Genomic DNA, 21202 nt, shown 5'->3' with positions numbered 1-21202 from the left:
TGCCTTAAGACTACATTTTTTCCTTCCCCGCTTTGAATTTCAAGGATTTCAAGTTCGGAAATATGAAATTATTGCTGTTCCTATTCCCGTTTTCCCTCTGAAATCCACCAGGCCCCACAGGGAACGCTCCATGTCTGACATTCGAACGGCATCACCAGGGCCAGAAACTCGTCAGGATTCAAGCAGGGATTTGACTTTTACACGGAGAACAGGAATATCCAGAGTTACAACGGGAAGTATTAAAAAAGGCAAAAAAAAAAAAAAAAAAAAAAGAAAAGAAAAGAAAAAAAAAAAGGCTTTGGAAAGGATCTAAAACTTTCCTGGCTTCAGGCATAAACTGGAGTTTAACTATTGGGAATTAGGAGGAAATCTCTGCTGGTGGAGGAGCCGTGGGCTCGCTCTGGTGGCTCCAGCCCCTGCCAGAGGCGGGATGCTGGAGCAGATTCCTGCAGCCCGGGTGATTCCCGGAGCTGGGGACACCAGGCCAGCTGAGTTCCCTCTCCAAGTCCTGTAAAACTCGACTTCCCGTTCCCAAACCCCTCTGGGATGCTGGAGTGTCTGGGATCCCAACAACGCTGCGAGGGAAGTCATAAAAGAAAGTCATCATCATAATAATGGAAATATTTCCATTCCTATAAAAAGTTTTACAAAACCTTAAAGAAAGAAAAAAAAAAAGGAAAAAAAAATAAAATAAAAACGAAGCCGGTGTCTGCGAGGTTATAAAGTGGATTTAAATTAGGAACAAGTGCTTTTCCAGCCAGGACGGATCCGGGATGACTGGGAAGAGCAGAACCCGCCTGAGCGATGCCGGAGCACACGTGCAGCCCTGCACACAGCCGGGAGGGATCCGCAGCATCCCGGCTCCTGCTGCTCATCTCCCGCAGTTCAAACACGGCCAATATTCCAGGGATTCTCCGGATGCCGCATCCAGAGGGGCTCATCAGGATCAGACCTTCCCCCAGGCAGAGAGGCAGGGACGGAGTCCAGTCAGTCAGCAGGAAGATCCAACGACACCCACATGCAGAGGGAAAGGGTGGGTTTGGTTAAAAGGGGAGGGAGGAGCCCCCTCCAACGGCAACAGCAACAGAAGCTGCACAAATGGATCGTTAATTACCATTAATTACCATTTCAGACTCCCGAGCTCCGCCACTGAACCACCACTCCGCCTTTTTTGTTCCCCCCTTTTATCCAACCACCTTCCGTAGGACAAAGGGGAAGGAAACGGAGAATTACAAACGGAGCAACGAATCCCCCCCTGCCTTCGGTGGGACCATATGGCAACAAGGGTGTATTAATTACCGTGGCTTTTAATTAACAATTGCTTCATCTGAGCAGTAGCATTTCCTTGACATCCCCCAACTCGCCGCTAACCTGCGCGGAGCACGCGCCATCCCAGTCATCAATCCCGCTTTATTGACGCCCATCCCTCCCGCAAACAGGCACGATCCCAGGGTTTTCCAATTAACACCTCCGAACTCTCTAATTAGCGCAATTAACAGGCTGATGGATGCCCGGAGCTTCCCTGGGAGGGAGGGGCTGGAGCGGGCGCTGGGGCTGCGGGACGAGGCTCCCACCGCGTGTGCCACGATTCCCGTGGGAACACCAGGTGTGTGCCGTGCCATGGAGCCTGGCACTGCCATGGAGCCATCCGGAGGGGAAGGATGGACCTGGAGGTGACCAAACCCATGGACTCAAAGCAAAGGATGTGGGATTTTAGGAGCAGGAATAGCAGATGAAGCAGTGATGTCGCCCCAAAAAAAAGCTCCCAAGGAATTTTGGGCCATCCGGACCCATCCGGAGCAACGCCACTGCTCCGCCTGATTCCATGGACACAGAAATTAAATGGCACTTCTCAGCCCCCAGGAGCTGCTGGAGCAGCCACAGCCACACCACGAGCTCCTCAGAAGCCACTGCCCCCACACCGATTTCAGCAGCTTTCCCTATTTCTCATCATCCTCGGCACCACAATCCTCGGCAGCTCTGCAACTTTGGGCTGCCCTTCACGGCCCAGTGTCACCTCCACCCTGCTGTCCCTGTCCTCGAGTCCCCACCCCCGACCACCGCGGGTTTCCCCAGCCACAAACTCCAAGAGCTCCAAACTATCACCCAAGAGGGAGGGAGGAGGAAAAACAGTGGGAAACACCGCTGGGAAAACTCTCCTGGCCACATCTCCACGAGCTGGGACAGCACAGGTGACACGACACACTGACACACAAACCGACACTGAGACATTCCAGAGGCCGTTTCCACCCTTCCCACCACATCCCAGTCCCAAAGCAATATTCCAGAGCCTTCCTCCCAGCTCCAGCCTCGCCAGGACGCCGAGGGGAGCAGGCGGCCTCTCCCGTGGGTACCAGTGGATCCTGCAGGAGCACGGACCCGGCAAATCCCCCAAAGCCCTTGGAAATCTGCAGGATGCTCCTCTGCACAGCTGGAAGGAGAAGAGGACTCGGGAAAGCTGGATGCCAGGCACTGGATCTGCTCCCAGCTACGGAAAGTTGAGCAACCTGCCCGTCCTGCTCCAGCACCGCCAGGCTTTAGGAAGCGGCTGTTAATCCTAAAAGGCTTCGGCTGGAAGAGAAGCAGCAGCTCGGGATTGCTCCGAGAGTGGCTTTTTACCCTTTAATTAACACATAAACACATGGAAATGTGGAGAGGGGATTAAAATAAAAGTCTGGGGGAGCTGAAACGAATCTGGAGCATTACCGTAAATTAGAAGATATTTAAGGAACCAGGGGACCGGCTAAGCTCAGGCACTGCTTTAATGGGATCTCACCTCTGGGCACTTTCATCTCCCACTTTCATCTCGCTCCCAGCAACTTCTTTGGGAAGAGCCAACCTCCGGCGCTTCACCTTCACCCCCAGCTCTCCTCACCTGCCTCGGTGCCAGCCCAGCCCAGCCCCACTTGTGGGTACCAGGGACTGGCAGGCAGCAGAGAGCCTTTGCTGCTCCACGGAAACCAGGCAGGGATGGCCACAGAGAGGTTCTCCTCCCGAAAAAAATTGGGAATCCTCGGATCAGTTCACTCAAAGAGCTGGAGAGCACCTGGAAGTGTAAGGACTCCAATCTGGGATTGTTCCCGTGCTCCTGGCGAGCCCCACCTGCCTCTCCAAAACCTTTCACCCTCGGAGCATCCTTTGCTCTGCGGAGCTGCCCCAACTGCGGCCAACCCCACAGCAGATCCCACCCAGGAATGCCCAGTCCACACAGGGCATTCCCAGAGACACCAATGCCCGCTTGGCACCTCTCCCATTCCCTGCCAAGCTTCAGGAACACAAAACCCCTCCCAGAGTGGGTGTGGGACTGGCTGGATGTGGCCAGGCCGGTGCTGGGACAGCGGGGCTGTGGCTCCATCCCGGAGCACGTGCCGGGCACCGGGGCTGCTGCTCCATCCTGCTCCATCCCGGCTTCCCCTCGCTGTGCTCTTGAAAAGATTAAAAAAAAAGGAACCCCACTCCATCTCATTAAGAAAGTAAACACAAGAGCCGTCTAAGTGTCTAATTAAGCTTCTAATTAGTCCCTGCTTGTTACTAATGCAAATTAGATTACGCCGCTTAACTACAGCATGTCCACAACACCCTTGTTAATTGCGGCCTTTTGAAATTAAATTACTCCCTAATTAGCATATCAAAGCCATTGATTCGGAGCCAGGAAAGATGAGGGCAGGAGGAAGCCGAACGCCAAGTTTTGTTAATCAGGGACGTCTAATTAAATAGTGACGTGGAGCACGGGGCTCCCACCTCGATGCTCCGGAGCCACCACACGTGGGGACCCGGGGCACCCTGAGCAGGGCAGCCCCTCGGTGGGAGCTGGTGGGCTCTGCACCCACCAGGGATCAGTGCTGAGGAGCTGGAGCACCGTGATGGGGCGGGATGCAGGTCTGGTACCTGTGTCCCATCAGGTCGGGATGCAGGTCTGGTATCCCTTAGGCTGGGATGCAGGTCCAGCACCCCTGTCCTCTTAGGCTGGGATGCAGGTTTGGTACCCATGTCCCATCAGGCTGGGATGCAGATCCAGTTCCTGTGTCCCATCATGTTGGGATGCAGATCCAGTTCCCATGTCCCATCAGGTCGGGATGCAGGTTTGGTACCCATGTCCCATCAGGCTGGGATGCAGATCCAGTTCCTGTGTCCCATCAGTCTGGGATGCAGGCCTGGCACCTCTGTCCCACCAGTTTGGGATGCAGGCCTGGTACCCAATCCACTGGGAGCAAGGCTGGGGGCACAGCCCAAAATCCAGGAAGCCCCCATGGAGCTACACCAGCCACCGCAGTGCCAGGTTCAGCCCTGCATCCCCTAATTTCTCATCCCCCTAAAAACTTGCTTTCCTTCTGCCCAACACGATCCAAATGAGAATTTAAAGGCCAAACGTCCCAAAACACACCCTCTGTGCACATGGACCAGGGTCACCCTCTCCCCAGCCCCCAAAACCCTCGGTGACCCCACACAGGAGCAGGAGAGGCGCCTCAGTGAGGATGGGTAGGGCTGGAAGAGCCTCTCACCTGCAGGATCCCAAATCCAGCTCGGCACAAGAAGCGAGGGGGACAGTGCAGGGCACAGGGGGATGTGACAGCGGGGTCCTGACACCAAATCACCCCGCAGGGCACCGGACTAGGGGGACACATCCCCTCCCCATCCATGAGGATTCCTCGGATGGGACACCCCCACCTACATCCCCATCCCAGATCCTTCCCTCAAAGACAACCAAAACCACCTCTCTGCTCTCACTTGGGTTATCCCCCAATACCTCCAACCCCAAATTCTCAATGGGACATCCACAACGGAGCCACCAGGGAAGAGATTGGATCCAAAGGCAGAATCACTCCAAGGAGAGTGAAAGTGAAGCCTAATTTTGAAGTTCTTTCAATAACTTCCTGAATGACCCAGTTCTTCCCATCTCATAACTTTTCCTCTCTGGTTTTCTTTTTTCCTCTTTTTTTTTTGTTTAAAGAGGTGGGAAGGGAAAAAAAAATAAAGGGATGAAGATTGGAAAAGTTTAATAGAGGGAGAAAAAGTCTATTAAAAAAAAAAAATAAATAAGGCAGGCAGCCCGTCTCAGGGGAAGAGCTGAAATATTAAAGAAAGCAAAATCGCTTCTCCGGCTGCCGAGGCAGAGCAGGAGAATGGAGCGGCTGGAAAAGAAGGAACGGGGCACTTTTAATTGAAAAAAGGGAGATTCGAATGAAATATCCAATATCCCCCGTTAAAGAAAGGAAGAAGGATGGACCTTGGCCGCCGAGAAATTGCTGAAAGCCCCAACTTTTCTTTCTCTCCCCCTTGCTCGGAAGTTATAGGAAAGAGGGATGAGAGAAAGGAAGGGAAAAAAGGGTCTTTCATCCGAGAGGAACTCAGGGGGAATGGAGGAGGAGGGCGGGGAGAGAGAGAGAGAGCAAGTTTTATTCATTTATTTTATTTTATGAGATGAGTAAAAATAATATATTTAAAATTAAAAAAAAAAAAAAAAGAAAGAAAAGGCCGAGTTTTACAATGTCCCAGTGTTTGGAAGCAGCGGAAAGGAGCGGAGAGGGGGGAAAGCAACTAAGAACAGAAGGGCCGGCTCCAACCACCCGCCGCACGAGCCTCTCTCCCAACGAGATTCAATTAATTGATAACAAGAGGCATCAAATTAATTTTTCAAGGATGTTAGATTTTGATGAAGGAAAAAATCTCTCTGATTTTAATCGGGGCGGCGTTTAAAAGGCATAAATGAATATCCTTTCTAATCATCTGAGGCGCCGAGGAAGCACCAAGCGGTTAACGTGGAAATTCAAATCGTTTAATTAGGGGGGGTGGGAAAGAGGGGAGGTGGCCGTGGTGGGGGAAGGGGGGCCTGGGGTTTTCTTTTTAAAGAGCTTTATGAAGAAATTATTTTTTAAAAAATTATATTTCTTTCAAGCATCCTCGCTCTCCCCCCTCTCCCTCCGACTCCTTCTCCCAGCCCCAGAATGCAGCAGCACTTGGAAAAAGCCATCTCGGAGCGTTTTGCTTTTGAATAGAGACCATTCCCCAGCACAATCTAATTAACAGAAATGATAATGAAGAGGGTGGGGAAAAAAATTTCAGAGGGAACAAAATAAAAAAAAAAACCAACCCAAAACCTCCAAACTCCCAGGGAAACAAAATACAAACCCCACGGGATAAGGTGAGATTCTCACCAGGCACAATTCCCGTCCATCGCTCTGCGCTTCCACACGGGATGAGGGTTTAGGATTTGGGATGAGATTTTCAGCACAATATTCCCCCAAAATCCTGTTAAAATAATTACCAGCCGCTCCCATCGCCGGTGTGGGACGGAATGCAGCTGCAACCAACAGGGCATCACCCCGGCAGCGCTTTCCAAAGGTTTTCCCGGCATCTCCCCATAAATCCCGGCTCGCTTCAAGCCTCTCCCACACGCCCAGTGCCTGGCTCACACTGGTTTGGACACTCACGCAGTGGGACACATCCCCCTGGTGCAAATCCCACCTGGAATTCCTGCTGGAGCATCCCACCGGCACCAGAGCCCTCATCCCACCCGGAGCTCACGGAACGCTCCAGTCAAAATCTCCTCCGTGCCTCCCGCACGCAGCCAGGATGGTCCCACACTTGCCTGGGCACCTGAGGAAGAGGAGGGATCTTCCTCTTGGATGGAGGCACAAAGGAAACCGCCCTGGCTGAGTGAGGAAGAGCAGGGACACGGGAAAATGTCCCGACTCAATCCCTGGGAAGGGCGAAAGCTCCTGGAAAATGAGGGAAGCTCTGAAATCAAAATAAACCCCAAACCCCAGGAGCTCCCCCTGCCCCATCCCCTCGGGAGAGGCTGCAAAGGGCAAGGATGGAGCCAGGGAGGAAGAAAATTCCCTGGAGCAGGTGAGAGACACTCTGGAGCGGGATGAGGAGCGATGCCAGGGCTGGGACTCGGCCTCCCACGTCCCACCCGGAGCGAAATTTTCCAGCCGAGTTCGAGGCAAGTCAGACTGGAAGCTGCTCAAAGTCTCTCCTGGCCTTCAAATAATCCAGAGGGGAGGAAAAAACAGGCAAGGTACCTATGGAGCAGGAGGGAGGGACTCGGGATGCCACAAGTTTTCCCAGACTCCGTCACGTCTTTGCAAAAATTCATCCGGAGCAGGCTCTGGTTAATGCGCTCCCCGCCGCATCCACGGCAAATCCCGTTTCCATGCAGGAAGAGGCCTGGTTTCCATCCAGAAATTATGCTGCTCACGAGGAGGGAGAAGAAAAAAGGCAGTGGGGGGGGAGAACTACCCTTGGGCATTTTCAAACTCCCGGTCTGAAGTCCATTTTTCTTTGCATCCCGATCGGAGGCAGCGTGACCCAAGGCCGGCTCCGTCTCGCAGCGCTGCCGGAGCCCGGCTCCACGCTTCCAAACAGCTTCCCTGGTTTTATTCCTGCACAGCTTGGCTTCTCCATGGACAGACTCGGCATCTCCTGGTTTCTCTGGGCACCTGCCACCCCCACGGAGCAAAGGCAGCCCCGCAGACGAACACGGCTCCCGACAGCTCAGCTGGGAACAACCCCGGAGATTTCTCCAGCGTTTTCCTCAAAGCTGGGAAGCGGCGTGTTCGGCAGGGCTGTGCTGGGATCCTTCCCTGGGAACGCTGCTGGGTGCCCATGGAGGGGAGTGGGGGTGGTGCATTTAATATCTGAGGTGCTTGGGAAGAGAGCAGGAGAGGCAGGAGCATCCCTCGGAAGCGGGAAGCGCTTCCCACCAGGAGCCTGTGCTGAAGCCAAAAGGTCACCGGGGTCCCCTGTGCTCCTTCTCTGTGTCACCTGGATGAGCCTCGTCCAGCACCGCGTCCTCTTCCCAGGAACATCCATCCCCCTCTGGGACTCTTCCATAGGGAATGCGGGAGGTGCTGCCTGGCCCAGCGCGCCCCCGGCTGCGGATGCATCCCGCAGGGATGGCAGCAAAGCTCTTCCGTGGCTTCAGCGTCCCTCCGGATGCCAGGCTGGAGACACAGGGAAGGGATCTGGTCCCGCAGCATCGCCCCGGGGTCACGCTCGGCATTCCCAGGTCGTGCTGATCCATCCAGGCTCCGACATCCCCACAGCTCAGCGAGAGCGGGACACGGCACCTTCCCAAACCCAGCACATCCCTGCTTCGTGGATTGGGACAGAGCTAGGGAAGGGGGAACTGAGTCGATGTTCTGAATCCCTGCTCATCCCAGGCAATGCTTCCTCCTGGGAATAGCACGATCCTGAAGGCCAAATCCAGGAAGCCCCGGAGCCCAGGAGCAGCACCCCGGTGGCTGCTGCTGCTCCAGCTCGGTGGAAGGAAGGTGCCCCCCGGGACACACAGCGCCATGCAAATCCCAGGGATTATTCCCAGGAATTGGGCTCCCCCCATACCTCCTAAAAATAACCCTCATCCTTTAAAATATTAATTAATGATTCACCAATTCCTGTCACCCTCCCCTGCAGTCCTGGCATCCTGTGAGCACCTCTGGGTGCTGGGGCAGGGAGGAGCTCGAGGTCCCTGGTGCCCACCTGGCTCCTGACGTGTCCCCTGCCCGGGCAGGACTCACCAGCGGACAGCTCGATGCTGCTTTTTTAGGGAAGATCCCAAAAATCCCCAGCCCAGGGCTCTGGCTCGGGGTCCCAGGTGAGGGTGCCCGCCTCAGGCTGGGTGCCCACCCTCTGGGTGCCACCTTTGGCCCACGGCAGCCACAACACAGCCCCCAGCTCCTCCACAATCCGGTCACATCCTCTTCCCACATCTCCTGTGAGATGGGAACACACAGAACCCTCTCCCTGTCCCCAGACTGTCCCTGGGTGGCGATCACCCACTGTAGGACACGGTTCTGGCACTGGCCACACCAGGCAGGGCACCAACCCAGCTGTCCCCAGACCAAAAATCACCACATCGTGGTGAGGGAAGGACACGGCACCGGCACAGAGCATCAGACAAGATGGGAAGAGGACACAGCTGGAGACACCAAATCCCTCAGGGACATGAGCCACATCCCCATGTGTCCCCCACGTCCTCTCCAGCCCCAGCACAGCCCTGCCCGCTGCCAGAAGTTTTCAACCCCCAGTTGTTATTTTAAACCCCCAGACAAGCCCAGCAATTCGTGCTCATTCCCAGAGCGATTCCCAGAGTGTTTGTGTCTGCAACAGCGCTTGGGAAGCACCAGCACTGCAGTGCAAGGACATGTCCCCTCTGAGGGGACACGGGGCTGTCCCTCCATCCTTCTCCCAGAGGGATGGGCACGGCCCTGTCTCCTCCTGCAGCTCCATCCCAAATTTACAGCTGGGAATTCAGCAGCACCTGACGCCCCTGCTCCGGCACGGCGGGGACACGAGGGACCGATGGCACCGACCCTCCCCAGAGCCAGCAGCAACCCCCAAACGACCCCCTCACCTGCCAAAGCCCATCCCACTGCACTCCCAAAGGGAGCAGACTCTTCAGCAGGGAGTGTTTTAAACTCCCCAGCCCCATAACCCAGCGGGATCACTCCAGCATTCCTCCTTCCCAGACACAGCCTGCAGTGCTGGTGAAAAACCTGTGAATGCAGGGCTGAGCAGGGTTTGATCCATGGACGGGGCTGCTCCGACAGCTCCAAAGTCTGACCCAGAGTCGGAGCAGCGGCTCCACTTCCCAGGGAAAACGGCCTTTGTTCAGTGGGAGCCCACTGGCATCCAGGGAAAGACTGCAAGGGATTTGGGAACAGGCCCTGCCATGTATCCTTTGAGAAACGAACCTGGCTTTACAGGAGAAGTGGGAATTACCCAGCCAGGGCCGTGCTGATCCCGACCTGCTGCCGCATCCGGAGGGTCCCCAGCATCCCTGAGGATGCAGAGCCCAGCCCTGGGATCCATCCCGTGGGAAGGAGCCGGGCTGGACCCTGCAGCTCCCAGCACTTTTGGGTTTGACTTGGGGAAAGTCAACCCCAATTGCAGCCCAAATCTCACTCCTGTCACGGGAAAAGGGGATGCAGTCAATGTTGTGCCGTACCACGGGAGCGGAGCTCAGCCAGAAACCCCTTGCCAGGGTTTCTCCGGCACGCTCGCGCTCCCACCCCTCACAGGATGGATTTTTGGACATTTCCCTTCTCCTGTTCCTCTCGGGAGCACATTGAGGGCTCAAAAAGCACAAAAGTCCCCAAAAAGCACAAAAAGCCAGAATTACAGAGATTTTCCCAGTTCTTCCTCTCCACCTCCATGGGGGAACAAGGGCTCTGCTGCCAAACCCAGACCCCTGTGCAAGCAGCACCCTACAAACCCCGAGTGCTTTGGGGTCAGAGGGACAGGAATGGATCCCGCTGGAGGGGCACAACTGAGGATGAGCACCCCAAATCCCGGGGTCCAAGAGGCTGAGACAAACTGGGAGTGATGGGATGAGCAGGAGCATCACCCTCCTCCTCCTCCTCCTTCTCCTCCTCATCCCCCAGCCGCAGCTTTACCCACCCAGCAGGTGACAAGGGCCCCTTTTGTTTCCCAAATGAGGAATTCCTGTCGGTTTTGAGATTTAATTTATTAATGGGGAACCTCTGTGGCAGCCTGGCTCCCCAAACCCTGCTTGGGCAGGGCGGGATGGGATGGGATGGGATGGGATGGGATGGGATGGGATGGGATGGGATGGGGGAGGCGCTGCCCTGCCCACAAACCCAACCCCATCCCAGCAGGACCCTGTGGATAAAAGTCCATCCAGGAAGCTGCAGGGAAAGCAGGCTGGGGTGTAAAGGAGAAATGCAAATTCTCGGGAAACAATCCCAGAGAAAGCCAAAGCCGGAGACTTCATAAACCCCACCTGAATCCACCTCGGCAAAACTCCGGGGCGTTGCAGCTCTGCCCAGCCCAGCACATTCCCAAAATCCACATTTCCTGCCTCAAAACTTACGGGACACTTCTCCCCATGCCTTTATTTGCTCTTCTCGTGTTTTTATCAGGCCCGGCGATGCCGTGTTTCTCTTCCCGATCCAAGCTACCCCACGCTCCAGGGAATTTCCCTCCCGCTGCCAGGTCTGGCAGCATCCCAGAGGAAGGACCAGCCTGCTGGGTGCCAGGAACCCTCCTAGGGGCACAGAGCTCCTCCTCAGCTCCCTCGCCGCTGGGACAAGCGGCACCCAGAGGGGACACAAGGCCCCAGGACACAGGAGAGCTCCTCTCCCTCTCCAGCACAAGGTCTCTACCGAATATTCCCACTCGGATCCTGGCCCAGTTCAGCCGAAAACTCCGGATCCTCAACAAGGAACTTCAGCTCTGCCAGGTATTCCCTGCCACAAGTTCTCCCTTCACCCCAGGTGGCTCCTCCGAGCCCCTCGTGACCACCCCGAGCCCCAAAGCCTTTTCCCGAGGCTGCAGTGGGGCACCTTTCCCCCATCCCGGGATGTCCCCTGCCATTCCCGGCCATCCCTGCCAGGCATTTCCTTCCCCTGGGAGCTGGAGCTGAGGAATCCAGGAGCTGAGGAAGCCCCAGGTCCCTGCACGGTGTGGGGACACTCCTGCTCTGGGAGCATCCTCCTGGCAGCTCCAGGACCTTGTGGGCAAAGCGGGATCCGCCGAGCTGGAACCCCCATCCCAAGGGATGTGCTGAGATCCCAGCACGGATGGGAGGCACCAGCGGAGCCGTGAGCTCAGTGCCAGCTCCAGGAGCTGTTCCTGGGCCATGGAGCACTGGCAGAAGGGCACTGGGAGTCACATCCCCACTCCTGGGCACGGCAGACACCCGGGAGAGGCAGGAATCCGAATCCAAGGGGTCTCCAGATGGAGGGAACTCCTGGGAACACGGGATCGCAGCTCATCCCTCGCTCCACAGCACAATTCTGGCCTTGCATTCTGCATTAAGCCACCAGCCTCGAGCCCTCCTCACTGTCCCTCTTTCCCAAGGCATCTTTTCCCAGTCCATGACAGCTTCTCCCCAGGTGGCCCCATCCCATCCTGTGTCAGCTGGCCCCCAGCTCCCAGCCTCACAAGAAGCAGCAAAAAGAAAATCACTCACCCAAAATCTACAGGTTGTAGAATAAACCAGGACTTGGAGAAAGCAAGGGAAGGGTTTGGGATCAGAGCTGACCGATCCCGAGGGAAGCTGGCAGTGGGATGCTCAGCCAGGAACCTGGAATGGCACCATTTTTGTGCCCTTATCAGCCTCGGAGCAGGGAGATCCCTGTGGATAACCCCAGCTCTGCAGTGACCTGGCACAGGGGTGTTCCAAGGATTGTTCCATCAGCACCTGCTCCGGGCGAGCAGCTCATGCCAGCCACGGATCCACGGCTGTGGAAACGGGAGCAGCATCTCCCTGAGCTCCGGAGCTGCCAAACACAACCTGCACAGCACCCGGAGCACAAACCCATCCCACTGTGGCTTCCTCCTCTTCCTTTTCCTCCTCCTCCTCCTCCTCCTCCTCCTCCTCCTGCTGGGGCCATCCCGGTGCTCCCCAGCCCCGTCCGCCCATTCCAGCTCCAGTCACACCGGAGGAGTTTTCCCAATGAGGCAGAAAAAAACCACTTCCAATTCACCTCCAAATCATCCCCCGCCGTGGGATTTTTCTCCTCCTCTATCATCTCCAAAATCCTTTTGCACCTTTCCACAGTTTTGAAAGGAATCTTCCACCAAATCATTTTATTGCCCCGACTTCTGCCTCCGATAAACCCAGCGCGGAGCCCTGAGCAGAGCAAGGTGAGATTTCCTCCACATCCACCCTCCGCTCCCTATTCTCCTTGGAAAAATCCCTGTTTTCTCTGCCAGCCTGGCTGCACAGCCCGGGAGGAGGCACAGCTTCCGCCGGAACACGCTGCCAACGGCTGCTGCCAACCTGCCAGGGCACGGGAGCCCTCGGGAAGTGTCACCCGGGGCTGGCACCGCCGGCACCGCGTCGCTCCACCCCAGCGAGCACTCGGCACAAGAGGCTGCAAGCACAGCCTGGCTTTTCCCTAAAATAAAAAAAATCCCAGCAGAAAGGATCCCGACTCATACCAGGCACCCTTCCCTGTGCATCCCGGTGCCAACCCCGTGCCCACGGCAGAGGAATCCCTTGATGACTTCCCTCCCCTTCCCTCCGGCTCATCCCTGCTCTAGCAGGATCCCTGTGAAATAAATCGTGGCTTTGGACTTCTCCTCGCCTCCTCCTCTGCTTCTCCTGCCTCTCCTCTCTCTGTTTTCCCTGATGCCATTCCACTCCCAAACCCATTTTTGTCACGGGCAGCTGGATCACCACAACACGTTTCGTGCTGGAGCCTCGCCTGGGCCATGCCAAGAGCCGGTTAAATTAGGAAAAGTTTGTTAAAAAAACCAAAACAAACCCCTCAAGCAGCGTCTTGGCTGGATTTTATCTACCAAACACTTGGAGGGGGGGGGGAGGAGAAAAAAAAAAAAGATTAGGAAGTTTTTCAAGCTCTGCCCAGCCCCATCTTGATCTACAAGTTCTGTTTGACTTGAAAAGGTGCAGCACAGGGAGGTTTTGGAAGAGATAAAATGGGTGCAAGTCCTTGCTCTGAGCTGGCCCAGGAGCCAGCGCTGCTGGTCACAGCCCCACGGCCATTCAGGGGACAGTGGGGCCACCCCAAGGGTCACCAGCTCCGTGCAGGGCCATGTCCCAGCTCCCGGGGTTATTTCTGAGCCAGCTGCTCCCCCTGAGTTTCAATCAGGTGCATCTAGGAGTGGCTCACGGAGGATTTTTATACCTTCCGAGGCAAACTCATGGAAATTCCAAGCTCTGAGTGGTTTTATTTACTCCCTTTTTCCTTCTCTTTCCCACTAACGGAGCTCATCCCTCTGTGGGAAGATGCCCACGGAGCAGCACCGAGCCCCCCACCCTGCGGAATCCGTGCTGGAGGAGCTGGAAACCGAAGAGGAAGGGACAGGAAATTTCAAGTCCCCACTTCCAGAAGTGGCAGGTGACGCCGAGGCGGCAGCGGGGTCACTTCGGGAGCGGAGGATAAACCCAGGGTGGCCCTGGAGGAGGAGGTGGGAGCCCCCCCCCTGCATTCAGAAGTGGGGAACATCCCCTGGAGACCCCAAAACCACCTGCCAGCCACATCCCAGCGTTCTGCTGGGCTTCAAGCCCACAAGGATGAAGGGGGGAAAAAAACCCCACCCCTTGCCGAAATAAAGAGAATTTTCCCAAAACCTTCAGGCTCCCAAACCCCACCACAGAGCGGGAAAGGCAAGGAGCCATAAATGTGTATGAGTTATAAACCCGGGGACCTCCGGGCTTCTCCTCCCGCCTCTCTCCGGTGGGAAGAATGAGCCCATTCCCCTTGCCCCCCACCTTGCTGCCACAAAGGCGATCCCAGCCCCACAACTCCCCCCCTCCAGCCCCGCTCCCCGCCAGACCGACAAGAAAAGAGAAAAAGGGTTGGGGGGCGGGGGGGGGGGGGGGTGAAAAAAAAAAAAATAAAATCAAAGGAGAGAAAACCCTGAAAGCCGGAGCCCCTCCCCAGCCCCACAGCGAGACACAAACATCAGCAGACTCAAAGCATCCCCCGAGCCAGCGGCGGAAAAGAAAAGCTGCCGGGCTCTCCGGGCAGCAACTTCACAACTGAGTGCACTCGCATTCCTGCCGGGTTATTAGGAGAGAAAGGCCGAGGGCCCGAGGAGATATTTTAGTGTCACTTGATTTTATACACTGCCCTGGTTTTTTGGTGGTGGTGGTGTTTTCCGAACGCTCTCCGTTCTTCCCTTTCCAAAGGGGATGTAAAAGCTTCGGCCGCCCGCTTTCCAGGGAGGACAGCGGGGCTGGACATGGCTTTTACAGATATTTTGGACATTATCTTTTCTCCAGCCCCTTCCCCACCTCTCCCAGCAGCAACTTTAATCCGTTTTATTCCACCTCGCTCCGTTTGCTCAGCCTTTCCCCCCTCGCCCACCCCTCGCCTCCTCCTTCCCTGACCCCGCTGGGCGACGCATCCCGGGGTGCAGGGCTTAGGGGGGGGATTTTCCACACCGATCCCGTTCTCCTGCACTTTTTCCAACTCCCCCATCGAATCCAACTTCGTGCTTCTCAGCGGTGCCACTTTGGATTTTAGATTTTATCCCCGGAGCGCTGCTCGATCCGGCCAGGAACGGACGCACCCCTGTGCCCACACTGAGAACCCCATTAAAAAGGGGCTTTGGGATGGGGGAGACCCACAAAAAACCCCCCCGAACAAATAATAAATTAAAATTACGAATCAAAATAAACGGGGAGCAGCTCAAAGAGGCAGCTCGCAGCATTATTTGGGAGCAGAAGGAGCAGGAGGGCTCCGGGATCTTCTCCACAGCCCCCAATCCCACACCACAAAGGGCAGGAGAAGCCGGAGCCTCCGAGGGCTCTGCAGCCCTGACAAAGCTCCGGCTTGGCACAGGGAATTCTGCCCCTTCTCCCCCACGTTTTCCCCTTTCCCAGTTCGATTTAAGCAACCTGAAGGAGAAAAAAATTAAATAAGAAGGGAGAGAACGGAGTAATTTTTCCAAACCTGATCATTTCCTCCATCCACCCGCTCCTGCAGCTTGGTGCCTTTATTTCTGATGGGCTTTAAGGTGGGGGTGGCAATTAAAAAACAAAAAAAAAAAATTGAAAACCCTTAATTTAGAGTTTTATTTTGGAAAACCCTGAGACTTTGCTGTGTTTAAATTGAGGATATGGGGAGGCATGAAAGGGAACACGTCCCCGCCGACACCCGGGACCGGGTCACGCCGCCCGCGTGAGACACATGTTGGGTTGATTTAACGTCAAATCCCTGCTCTCCACGGAACGTATTCCCCGCGTAAATTTTTAACACACCAGCAGAAATTTGTAAAAGTAAATCCTCCTTCTGGTTTGGGTTAAAAACCAACCCAACCTTTTAATACAGAAACTAATAACAATTTTATTGTCTGCCCCACAGCTTTACGACGCTCGCAGAGGAGTGAGGTCTTAATCCGATGGAAGTTGGGGTGGAGGGTGGGAAAAGGAAAATCTTGGGGTATCAACTGATGGGGAGGGAAGAGCTGCCTGAAGCTGAGGAGCGATCCCAGGCAGGAATTCGGACACGAATTCCTCCAGGACTATATTAAGAGCAGCAGCAGCAAAAATAAAAAAGAAATAAATCTCAGTGCAAGTTTTCCGAGCAGGCACTTCCCGACCACGACTCCCGGGGAAGTGGGGTTTGCAGCGCCTGTGAATTATTCCCGCTTTCTCCTCCACACATTTTTCATTTGTATTAAAAAGTGCACAGGAGGGAGGGAGGGAGGAAGGGAGGGAGAGACACGCGGCCCTTGGCTTGTTTGTGTTTTAAACGGGCAAAGGGAAACCAGCATCGCTCCCGGATGGAAAAAGAAAACCCAATTACGCTCCACTTGTTCTCGCCCATCCACACCTCCGAACGCGCCCGCCAACTCAAACCAGATTTCCTACACCCAAAGAAATATCCAGAGCCATCCGCGGCACTTCCCGAAGTGCCCTTTTCTCCCGGAGAGGGGGAGAGGGGAGAGCAGACAGAGGCGCGTTTGTTTATCCCACGGAGCGGGGAGAGGGAGCCGGGAAGAATAGAAATCCCCGAACTTTGCCAGTGCCAGGAGAGCATCTCAACGACGGCGGACACCGGGGTGGGAAGGGGATGTTGTCGGAGGCTGATCCAGGGCTCCGGGTGAGCCTCCACGCGCTATTTGCCCGGGAATTTCGGGACTCCCAGAAGACGATGCTCCGTAATAAAAACTCTTCCCGAACACGTTATCACTGCCGGCACCACCAGCAGCCGCTGCCGGCAGCGTCCCCGCCGAGAGCTCCCGCGGCACCGGGTTAGAGAGACCCCCCCCAAATCCTTGGGAAAGCCCCCCCAACCTCTCTCCCCGTCCAAACAAAGGCGCACGGAACCCCCGCAAACTTTACAACCGGGTGAAACCCAGGCACGGGTGAGCCGCGGGGCAGCCGGCTGCCGTCAGCCCCTCCGGAATCCAAACCTGCGGGGGTTTCTCGGGAATATTCTCCAGCTCCATCCGAAGCCGTGCCTTGTCCTCCTCTCCCTCACCTTGCAGTCTGGGTTAGGATTTTGGACACGGCGGGTGGATTTTCCCAGGGCGCTGCGGGAGCGACGGCCGGGCTGGCTGCAGGTTGTCGGGGACGGCGGCGGCTGCTTCTCCCAGGAATTGCAAAACTTGGGGCAGACTTACGGATTTCTCTCCAAGGAGGGAATCACAACCCCGGGCCCGAGGAGCGGCGGGTCGAGGCTGAGTTAAAATGCGATGGGGGGGGGGGGGGGGGGGGGGGAAGAGGGGGGAAAAAACCCACCCAAGCCCTCCAGCAGCCGGAATTAAACCAAAACTGCCGGAGAGAAAGGAAAAGATGGGGAGGAAATGGGAAGCACCAACAAAGGGAGCGCTGGGGCGGCTGCAGGGCAGGGGCGGCCGGGCCCCCCCCCCCGGTGCGCTGCCCCCTCGGGGGGTGCGGGACCCCCAAAGCGCCGGAGCGGAGGCGGGTCCGGATCCGGCACCGGCAGCGCGGCTGTGCCGGCGGCAGCGCAACTTTCCCGGGGCCCGACCCCCCCCTCGCCGAGGGGGCTGCGACCCCCCCCTCCCCTCCGCCGGCCGCCCAAACGCCTCAGGGGCGGCGGCGGCGACCCCCGCGCCCGCCCGGAGCCGCGCACCCCGCACGCACCGGGACCCCCCGCGCTGCTCGGGGCGCACGGAGAGCGGGGACCCCCCGCGCCCCCCCGAGGAACCCCGCACCCCGGAGCGCCCCGATCCCCGACCCCTCCGTGCCCCCCGCGCCCCGCCGAGCCCCGGCCCGCCCGCACCCCCGGCTCCCCCAGCGCCGGCCCCGCTCCCTTTGTCCGGGAGCCGTAACAAAACTTCCGAGCGCGGCGCGGCCGAGCGCGGGGCACGGCCCCGCCGGGGCCAGGGGGAGCACACGGGGGACCCGGCCCGCGCCCCCCGCACCTGCCGGGGGGTCCCGCCCCGCGCCCCCCTCCTCCGGGGACACCCGCGGGGGGACACGCGGGGACCCTCCCGCGCCGCTCGCACCCACCTGGTCGCGCCGAGCGCCGGGCTCCGGGGCGGGCATGAGCCGCGCCGCTCCTTCCCCCCCCACCCCTGCACAGCCCTCCCCGCACCGGCACCTTCCCCAAACTTCGACGGGGCGGGCGCGGCGGGGCCGGAGCTCAGAGGCGGCGCGGCATGGCCGGGGTGGGCTCCGTGCGGCGGCGGGGCCGCGCTGCGGAGCGGGGCCGTGCGGGGCTGGGCGCGGGGGGCGCGGGCAGCCGGGGCCGGCCGGGCCGTGGCCGCGCTCAGGTCCGGCTCGGCGCGGCGGCGGCGCGGGCGCGGTGGCGCGGGGCGGGCGCCGGCCGCCCTACCATAGTTCCTCTAAAGCAGGTGCAGCCGCTTTCCCCGCCCGAGCATCCCCCCCGCGCCGCCCCGAGCCGCCGCCGCGCCGCCCCCGCGCCCCCCGCTCGCTCCGGCTGGTTGTTTTTGGGGGGGGTCTCCGCTGGATGGAGCACCCCGCTGGATGGAGCCCCCTCCCCACCTCCCCCCTTCCTTCGCCGTTCTTTGCCCCCCCCCCCCCCCCGCGTTTTGCTCATTAATGCCTGCGCTAATTGGTTTCTGCCGCGTTTGGTCCCCGGCGCGCAGCGAAGCTGTGGGGCTGGGGAAAGGGGGAGCGGCAGGGAAACTGAGGCACGGGGGGATTGGGGACACGGCTCCAGCCGCTCCGTGGGATCACAGGATCGTGCGGGTGGGGAAAGAGCTCTCGGAACATCGAGCTCAAGGCACGAGGCAGAGCCAGGAACAGAGGCGCTGACCCCGATTTACGGATGGGAACAGCGAGAGGCTGAGCTGGTGACCCCAACACCCCCAACCCCGCTCTGTGCCACCCCCCCCGTGCCACCCCGACATCCCGTCCCACAGCAGGGACAGCGTCCCCAGAGCCCCTGGGGGAGCAGAGCTGTGCCAGGGTGCTGGACCCAAACCAGCGCCCAGATGTTGCAGCCAAACATCTGCACGGGGGTCCCAAAACTCCGTGAGGGGGCTGGACTCAACTCAGCACCCAGGGGCTGGTCCCAAACCCTCGCCCAGCACTGGGGACACAGGTCAGGGTGACACAGATGGAGCAGGGCAGGGACCAGCGCTCGTTCCAGCCTTGCCGCTGTGGCTGCCTCGGAGCGTTGGTTTGGGGGGTGAATTCCCACCTGCACGGGCTGGGGATGGATGATCCCACTCCACTTCTCCCACATGGAGAAGTTTTCCAAAGCCAGTTGCACCTTGATGGCACCAAAGAGCGGCCACGCTGTTCCCTTTTTGTTCATTCAAAAGGAGCTCTTTTGAAATTTCCATTTTATGGACAGCTAAAGTAGCTTTAAGAGGTGAAATTGGAATGAAAAAGTATTTCAACCCACCTGGATATTTTTTTTCCCCCTATAATTTAATTTTTTACAGGAAGCCTGGTTTTGGTTGGTTTGGTTTTTTTCTATTATTGAATGAAAAGTTAGGGAATTTCTGGGAGATGCGAAAGCTGCTTTTCTACAACTAGATTCTGGTGGCCCTAGGAAACACCCCATTGGTTTTGTCCCCAAAAATCTTCCCTCAAGGGGACAAACAGGATGAGGCCAAGCACCAGGCTGGCTCCTGGGTTGTGCTGAGCCCGAAACCGAGGTCTTAACCCACCCCTGTTGGAGTCCTGGGATTTTCCAGAGGGCTTGGCTTGCTCTCAGTCCCCTCTGGGCCTCCCCTCAGCGAGCCTCTGCTGCACCCACTTCTGCAGAACCCGGTCCTGGTGGAAGGAGCCCGAATTTCGTGGAAGAGGCGCCCCAGGCCCCATTTCTCGGAAGCGCCGTGGCTCCACTTCCTGCCGGCACCTCCTTTCGGGGGAGACAGCGTTCCCTCTCCCCTGCCATGAAAAACCAGGGGAGAACCGCTCCAGCCAGCCCCTGATTCCGTGTGACCCCTCAGACCTGGGGCCAGGGTGGCCAAGCAGGGCTGGCTCTGCATCCCATCCCATCCCATCCCATCCCATCCCATCCCATCCCATCCCATCCCATCCCACCCCAACCCATGGATCCCATCCCATCCCACCCCATCCCACCCCATCCCATCCAACCCCATCCCATCCAACCCCACCCCACCCCACCCCATCCCATCCCATCCCATCCCATCCCACCCCATCCCATCCCATCCCATCCCACCCCATCCCATGGATCCCATCCCATCCCATCCCATGGATCCCATCCCATCCCATCCCATCCCATCCCACCCATCCCATCCTATCCCATCCCACCCCATCCATCCCCCAAGGGACACCTCCGCCAGACCAGGCTGCTCCAAGCTCCACCCAGCTTGGCCTTGAGCACTTCCAGGATGGGGTAGCCACTGCCCATCGCTCCAAGCCCTTGTCCAAATCCCTCTCCAGCTCTTTCGGAGCCTCCTTAGGCATAAGGGGCTCTAAGGTCTCCCTGGAGCCTTCTCTTCTCCAGGCTGAACATTCTCAGCTCTCCCAGTCTGTTTCCGTGGCAGGGGGGGGCTCCAACCTTGGCTCAATCCATTCCATGCTCAGGACTCAGAGCCCTGGGACACTCCACTCCATTTTAGGGGGTCCCCTCTCCATTTTAGGGGGTCCCCACTCCATTTTAGGGAAGCGCAGCAGCTTCAACCCCCCCCCAATCCAGCCCAGATCCCTCCCGGCACATTCCAAACCCAGCGAGCGCTGGAAGCTCCAAGACCTTTGTGAGTTCTCCCCGCAAGTATCAGTCCATGACAAACACAATATCTGCTTTTATTTCATCCCAAATGGGCACTTTTCTGAGCGAAAAAACCGCTTTGAGCGACGAGCCTCGTCCAACCTGCGCTTGCCCTCTTTTCCCTACATCAGAGGAACCTCTTTGAAGACATCAAATGCCATCGGAGCAGGGAGGAGCCGCGCAAAAAGACGTGGGCAGCCTTCCACCGAGGGGAGTTCGGGAATGGAGCGTGGCCCGAGATCCCTCTTTGTTCACCTATGTCAGCCTGGAAACGAGGCAGAGTGGGGAGGAGGGATCTGGGTGAGGAGATACGGATGGATCAGGCTCAGACAGGGTTTGGCGGGATCCCCTTGATGGGGTTTGGTCTTGGAGGGACCACCTCACTCCTGGAAAGCCAAAGGGGACATCAGGGATGCTGCAGGGATGAGGAAATTCCCAGGCAGGAGAGCACAGGTGCTCCTGCAGCAGCGCTGAGCTCCCAAAAGAAAGGGGGGAAGAGGGAAGGGAAAAGAACGTCCTTTAGCTCTGCACCAGGTAAAGCCTCGGGCGTGGATCAGCTCCAAAGGGCCCAGCAGAGGCAG

The 21202-nt window shown here is 57.6% G+C and overlaps 1 protein-coding gene across 1 annotated transcript in view; it reads right to left on the bottom strand.

Moving 5' to 3' along the window:
* FOXP4 (forkhead box P4) overlaps window positions 1-18073 on the bottom strand; it is a 59814-nt gene extending 41741 nt beyond the window's left edge. The window contains 1 exon segment of the mRNA XM_048328284.1: window positions 17921-18073. The gene's annotated coding sequence lies outside the window, so the exon portion shown is untranslated.
* Window positions 18074-21202: the final 3129 nt, after the last annotated feature.

This window comes from Corvus hawaiiensis, chromosome 24 (genome assembly GCF_020740725.1).
Source record: "Corvus hawaiiensis isolate bCorHaw1 chromosome 24, bCorHaw1.pri.cur, whole genome shotgun sequence".
NCBI lineage: Eukaryota > Metazoa > Chordata > Aves > Passeriformes > Corvidae > Corvus > Corvus hawaiiensis.
The sequence above is the reverse complement of the archived record's forward strand: the minus strand, read 5'-3'. Positions and strand labels throughout refer to the sequence as shown.